The sequence below is a fragment of the Mustela putorius genome, unplaced genomic scaffold (genome assembly GCF_011764305.1).
Source record: "Mustela putorius furo isolate JIRA1106 unplaced genomic scaffold, ASM1176430v1.1 tig00000585_pilon_pilon_pilon, whole genome shotgun sequence".
Lineage (NCBI taxonomy): Eukaryota > Metazoa > Chordata > Mammalia > Carnivora > Mustelidae > Mustela > Mustela putorius.
Genome location: NW_025421424.1, coordinates 3,125,557 through 3,133,034, shown reverse-complemented (window position 1 = coordinate 3,133,034; position 7,478 = coordinate 3,125,557).

The following is a 7,478-nucleotide window of genomic DNA, read 5'->3' as shown; positions in this document are numbered from 1 at the left end:
ACATGTGAAAAAGCATTCAGCTTAACTCTGTATCAGGGAAACACAAATCAAAACCACAGTGAGATACCACCTCACACCAGTCAGAATGGCTAAAATTAACCAGTCAGGAAATGACAGATGTTGGCGAGAATGCACAGAAAGGGGAAACCTCCCACATTTTTGCTGGGAATGCAATCTTGTGCAGCCACTCTGGAAAACAGTATGTGGGTTCCTCAAAGAGTTGAAAATAGAGCTAGCCTATGTCCCAGTAATGATACTACTGGATATTTACCCTAAAGATACAAATGTAGTGATCCAAAGAGGCATGTGCACCTGAATGTTTCAGCAGCAGTGTCCACAATGGCCAAACTATTTTAAGAACCTAGATGTCCATCTACAAACATACAATGGAATACTATGCAGCCATCAAAAAACAATCTTGCCATTTACAACGTGGATCGAACTAGAGAGTATTATGCTGAGCGAAGTAAGTCCATCAGAGAAAGACAATTATCATATGATCTCCTGATAGGAGGAATTTGAGAGGCAAAGTTGGGGATTTGGTGGGCAGGGAAGGAAAAGATGAAACAAGATGGGTTCGGGAGGGAGACAAACCATAAGAGACTCTTAATCTCACAGAACAAATGAGGGTTGCTGATGGGATGGGGGTTTGGATTGGGTGGTTGGGTTATGGACATTGGGAAGGGTATGTGCTATGGTGGGTGCTGTGAAATTGTAAACATGGCGATTCACAGACTTGTACCCCTGGGGCAAATAATACATTATATGTTAATAAAAAATGTTTTTAATTAAAAAAAAGGAAAGAACTAAAAACCAACTGAATGCATGTGTAGATAAGAGAGGACATATGAGTGTGTGGGCTGAAGAGTCTTAGGAAAAGAATCTAGAAAGATATATACCAACAATAATAGGTCAGGAAAAATGAATTATTGAAAATGCTATTGCATTTGCTTTGTTACAGCAAGCAGGAATAATTTTGCAAATTAGAAAAAGATTATGTAAAGAAAATTTTTAATTCTCATGAAGTCAGTTCATAATTAATATAGCACCTTTGACTCCAGTACTGTGCTATGTGCCATCAAGAATATAAAAGAAAACCTCCTTATATACTCAAGTATTACTTACTATGAGAGCCTATTTATCATCTATCCATCTATTATCTATCTATTTACCTACCTATCTATATTATAAACACTACTCACATGCAAGTAATCAAGTCCTTCCCATTTCATACATAATAGAGCCATCATTACTCCTATTTCACAGAGAAGGGAAACTGAGGTTCAGAATGTTCAGTGCCAGCAAGACAAGGGAACTGGAAGCTGGCCCTAAACCCAGGAATCTTCACTAAATGCCTAAAAGCAAGTGTCTTCTTTGTAAAGAAGAAAAGATATTTCAGTAAAAATTCATCAAGAAGCATTGAGAAGTGCTTGGTGAAGAGGAGATACCTGGAGTTCTCAAGTCTGACTTTCTACACAAGTGAAATCTATCAGCTTATTGCTGATCTTGATTTTCAACTACTTCTTTAAACATAATCTATTGCAAAGATGGACCAAAAATCATAAACAAGACCCATCTATGTTTCATGGAGCATCAGAGATGGCAGAGACCCTAAAAACCACCTCTTGTCACATCTCTATTTTTAAGACAGGGAAACAACACCCAGAAAGGCCTGAAGACTGTCATACAGCTGACCTGTGGCAGGAATAGGACTTGAATCTGTGGCCTTTCCATCACATTTACACCATGCTCATCCTCGTGAATGACCCGGTGACACAACAAACTCGTACTGTTGATGAGGAAGGTGCTCCCACCAATTCCAGTCTGACGTTGGTTCAACATCCCCCAAATCAGCCTTGATGAATCAGTCATTCTCCTCTAGTTGCATCTTTCTTTCTTTCTTTCTTTCTTTCTTTCTTTCTTTCTTTCTTTCTTTCTTTTTTGGTTAAAGATTATTTATTTATTTATTTATTTATTTATTTATTTGACAGACAGCAACCACAAGTAGGCAGAGAGGCAGGCAAAGAGAGAGAGGAAGAGAAGCAGGCTTTCCGCTGAGCGGAGAGTCCGATGCTGGGCTCAATCCCAGGACCCTGGGATCACGACCTGAGCCAAAGGCAGAGGCTTTAACCCACTGAGCCACCCAGGTGCCCCTAATCACGCCTTTCTTGAAAGAGATTGCTATCCTATTATTTTCTATCAGGAAGACAGATGGAAAAACACCAGCACAACTAGCATATACCAAGTGCCTGTTACACAGCCCTCACTGAGAGATGGATTTTTTATTATATTATCTCTAATAACAGGACATAAATTATGATCTCCATTTTACAGCCACTAAATGACAGAACCAAAGGCTCAAATCCAGGCCTTTTAAAAATATGCCTAGGATATGTTCCCTATGTGTTGTCTTCCATGTAGCAGGAGAAGAAAAGAAAAAGAAAAATGAAATTGGCTATGGCCCAAAGACTGTAGCTTCTTTAGAAGCAAAACATGCTAATAAAATCTCTGCTTCCAGGAGTGGGGAGCAATGAAAATCAAAAAAGAGTGCATTTCATTCTTTCATCTTCTGACCTATAAAACTGAGTTAGAAGACTAGACTCCTGGAGAGTCACCACCTCCGGGTTCTATAAGAGTCTCTGTTCATTTCTCAGTGTTCCAGATTTCTGAAGATTTTGTTTTCAGGCCAGCTTCCTGCTCTCCTCTAATCACAGCAACACTCCATTCTGTGCTTGGACAATCTGTGAAATCTGCTCTCCCTTGGAGCTGATGATAGGTCTCAGGCTTAAAACTTCTACAAATTCCATCCTCTGAGTTTCCTGAGGTGGCCACTGAGGAGAGCTGAAAACAAACTTGTCGCACCTCAGTTAAGTCTAAGTGTTAGCCTACCGCCCTTCTACGTCCTCCTTAATGTCTCCTACTTCCAATCAGTTCTAGGGCTTAATGCATTGGGGGAAAAAAAATGGTTTTCTATGCACCAGCAGGTCCCATTAAAGTTCATACTCCTACAGTACAATTCTTTGCAAAGCAGCATTTTCCAAGATAATGAGCTGGAATGAATAAATCCCCTACTGCTGGTTCTTCTTTAATTATTTCCCTAAACAGAAAGGACTATGTCATTGAAAGTATAAAATGCACCTAGAAAAATATTCTTCAGTAAAGTGCACCAGAATCAAGGTGTGACATCCCCAAGAACAGCCAAGTCACAAAAGAGTTAGTCATGCTAGAGGCCAAGTTAAATAACTCATAATTTTGGATCTCTGGGTCCTGCTAAGACTCTTGAGTGTGGGCTTATGAAATGCCTGACCAGGCAAGACGGCCCCTGTTGAATCTTGCTTGACTTGGCCATTGCATGGGTAACTCTTCTATGATTTGGCCTTTCCCACACATCTCACACCTTCCTACAAGTGACCTTTTCACTCTGTGCTTGGCTTTTCTATGGTGGGTTAAGTGTCTGCACACATTCACGTCACCAGGTTTGTGGTGTGAAGATGATGTGGTATTGCTCTCCAGATTTGCAAGAAGGACTGAAGTTCTTTTTTAGTTCATACAATTTTTTCTCAAATAATTATGGGTAAAAAGGATATTGTAAGAGGATGTATGCCCTACTTGTAGCTCTTTGAGCTGCCTCTTGTAGCTCTTTGAGCTGCCTCTTGTAGCTCTTTGAGCTTCCCAGCGCTTTTTATCAAACTGAGCTTCCACATATCCAGTGGTGCCTACTCCACTGGACTCCAAATCTTAGGCCATGCCTTGTTATTTTCTACCATTCGGAGCCATTTCTTCTGATACAAAATTTCCCAAACTTCTACACATAATCTGCATCATGCAGCACTGGGCACCTGCAATTCCTTATAACATTGCTTTAGGTCACCCGGATTACAGTCATTGGTCCTTCACTTATCCTATGTCTGTGGTAAGCGGTCTTACTTGTAAGCATCTGTTGTCATCTCCAAGAAGTCTTCCTTGAACTCTGGATTGACCCAGCTGCTTCTCTTCTGTGCCCCTGTAGCATCCATATTCATCTCTCTCATAGCATTTCCTCACCACAATAATTGTTTGTGTTTATGGTCTGTCTCCACGCTGGGCTGTGAGCTCCGAAATTGTATGGACTAGCTCTTATTTATCTATACATTACAAACATCTAACACTATGTCCTGCACAAAGGAGTTGTTCATGTTGATGAGCCATTGTCAAAGACTTGACTGAATGAATTTGTGTGAATGTTATTTTCATGCCTGCAAATTAATTCTACTTCAGAAACTCATTTTGTTGTCAGTATTACTTTGTCATGATATATTAAGTATGACTTGTGTTGACATTCAAACAGAAGAACACACATCCAACTGAAGTTGTCACTGCAGGAAAACTAATTAGTTTAACTCTCAAAGGGTAATTTGATTTACCAGGTCTTGTAGAGGGCCATGTTGAGGGAGATGGCTGAAGTTCCCCATGCTTTTACCTTGTAAGAGACAAGTACTTTGGCAGCCACTCTGGACTATCCTTTAGTTTGGTCTATAGTTCAATATTCTCTGACAGTATCTTCCTTAAATCTTCCCCAAAGGCTCTGCTGATCTTCATAGACATTATCAAACCAAAATGTCTGATATGCCACATTACTACCAGCATGCTCCTGTCTTATATATAGACCCAGAGATAATCTTTGCCAATATCAACACCTTAAGTTCCCATGAGGATATTTCTATTCAGCTACATAATAAAGGATGTCACTTAGTGTTTAAGTCTCAAGGAGTCTTATATCCTGATGCTTTGAGTATACAAATGAGTCTTTCCAATTCTGAATCCTCTGGCTTTTGCCCTAATAATTTTATTACAGTTGCAATCTCCTTTAATTCTGAATGGTTAAAGGAGCCTTGCCCTGGTCACTTTTCAGGAGAATGAGCCCAAGTTAGGGTGGGGCGTGGAAAGCTTAATGTGAAGACATATGTAAGCACACATCACAAAGAAACCCAACCAACATTTAAGAAAAAGACTTTACTGGTGAAGCATTAAGTCCTCTGCAGACCAGCATAGCCTGATAATGGAATATGGAATCCATGACCATTTGCCTAGGTGTTTCTGGGAATCACTTTTGGATGATGGGATTGCTAAACTGGTTCTCTTCTGCAAAGAATACTGATTGGTGAAGGGACATGAGATGTTTGTTGGCTTCTGGCACTGGTTGTTTGGGTTTGTGAACGTCCTTCCTGTGGAACATCACCAGCAGCATTTTGAGGCCAAAATCTGGCACTGTCACAGGGTTAAACAGAGCATAGTTCCAAAAACCTAGTTTGGAAGCCATGTGGAAAGGTTTTACTGGGTCTTTGGGGATTGCACAGAACATTATTACATCATTAGGCATCCCATGCTCCTACTTGGAGGTAGAAAGTGTCATATGAAGACCTGTACATCTACAAACTGAGTAGAATGTGATCCTGACACTCTAGAGAGATGACTCATATAACCATGTTCACTTTGCCTTGGCCTCAGCCCATTGAGTGATGCTAGGAATGACTGGGGCACTCACCTGGGCCCCTACTACTCTTGGCAACCCCCCACAGACAACTCCCTGATTGACTGGAGCCACTTTTGTGGCTGGACCAGCCCTCATGGTTCTTACTATGATTGCAAGGTACACATCAGAAACAATCATCAAGGAGCTTTGAAAAAACAAGGTTTTTCACAGGTCCTGGAGAGTACATAGCATTCCCAGAGCCACACAATGAGGTCACAAGAGACATGGACCTGACCTGGGACTCTAACTTGCTGAGGCTGCAGGTGGGGTGCCTAGGTTTCTTGGGTTCACTCTTGATTGGTGAATATAAAACATAAGAGCAGGAATTAGAGAATGGGAAATGTAGGGTCACTCAAGTGGGCTTTTCTAAAACAGGGAACTTCATGGGCAGGGTGGCCTTTATTTGGTTGTGTAACTGGTGATATGTCTGGAGATGAATGTCTTTGAAAAACAGCAATCAAAAACTTACTGTTGGGCACCTATATTAACAATGTTTAAAAGCTAACTGTTAGGCACTTAACAGTACAGTGTCATGCTTATGATCTTTCTGGATGAAACCCAATGAGAACTGATTCCTTCCATACTGTAAGCTTTCTAAGGGCAGGGAGCATGACTTACCACCAGCATTCTCGGCATTTTGCCCAAGTAAATAAATATAAAAACAAAAATCCAGCTATATTTAGCTAACATATTAATAAATACTGCAAATTCTGAATAGGACTGCCTGAGTGTGTCCTTGCACAATATTGATGATCTTTGTAATTTTTCTTTCACCTATGATATAGGGATAATAATAATAATAATAATAATAATATTGCTGGCATGCAATAAGCACTTGACAAACATTTTTTGTTTCGTAGTTGAATCTGCAAGATGTTTTAGGAGAATAAGAAGGAATGCCTACTGAAAGATACATCTTACTGATGAACTGACCTCTAGTGCAGTAAAGTCAGTTTCTCCAGATAGTTTCGCCAAACATTCGAGAAGCTGGGACTAGAAGTTAGCCTTACCCTTTTACCACCTAGGTTTATAGGAAAAATGGATCTTAGAAAATAATTGAAGACTGGTTCCAGGGTTTGCAGGGACTCTCTGATGCCCACTGAATCTGCCTCCTCTTCCTCAGCAATCACCTGGACTGCGTATTTCCCAGCTTCTCTCGCAGATAGGTGTGGCCATTGGAGTTCAAACGACACAATCAGGAGGAAGTCACGTAACCAGTTCCAGGCCTGATTTATCTACCAAGTTCAAGTTTCTACTCTTTCTCCATCTGCTACCTGAACAGAGAGGTACCAAACATATGTGTTGAAGATAGCAGAGCCTAAAAGGAGCCTGGTTCCCGGGATCGCTGCTAGGAAGAGAGCAACTTAACCAGGAAACGTGGGTTGAATTGCAAGATGAGTGAGAAATGAACAATAACGTGTTCCTATTTGAGGGTTTATCAGTTACATCATCCAGAGACAACTTAGGAGGGGCTTTCCCTGCCCATGGGAGGAGGGAGGATATGCAGTGTGGAAGGAAGGGGAAAATCTAAAAATCCTCTTCATGGAGCCCAGAAACTTCTTTAGAATGAGAACTGCAGGAGGGTTGACCGGGTCGTCCTTGGCAGTCCCCTTTGTCTGCTTCAGCTTCACTAGGTGAAAATACCAAAAAAGGATTCAAAACCTTTTTGGTTTTCTATGCCTCTGCAGAGCCTGCAATAAAGTCTAATAAAAGCAGAAAGTGTGAGTAGGAAGCATCTGAAGTGGGAAATGCCGTTAGTCTGGCCCATAAAAGATGAGTGCTATGAGCAGTAAAATGAGCTAAGAAGGAAAACATGATGAATGTTTTCTCGGCCTTAAACAGCAAGATCTCCTTTCACAGTCCCACGTGGCACTGCACGCCTGGCTAGAGAAGCAAGGGGCCCTATGCTGAGCTTGACACAGGGACCATGGCAGTAAACCTGTGCCTAGGGGACCCGGTGGGTTTG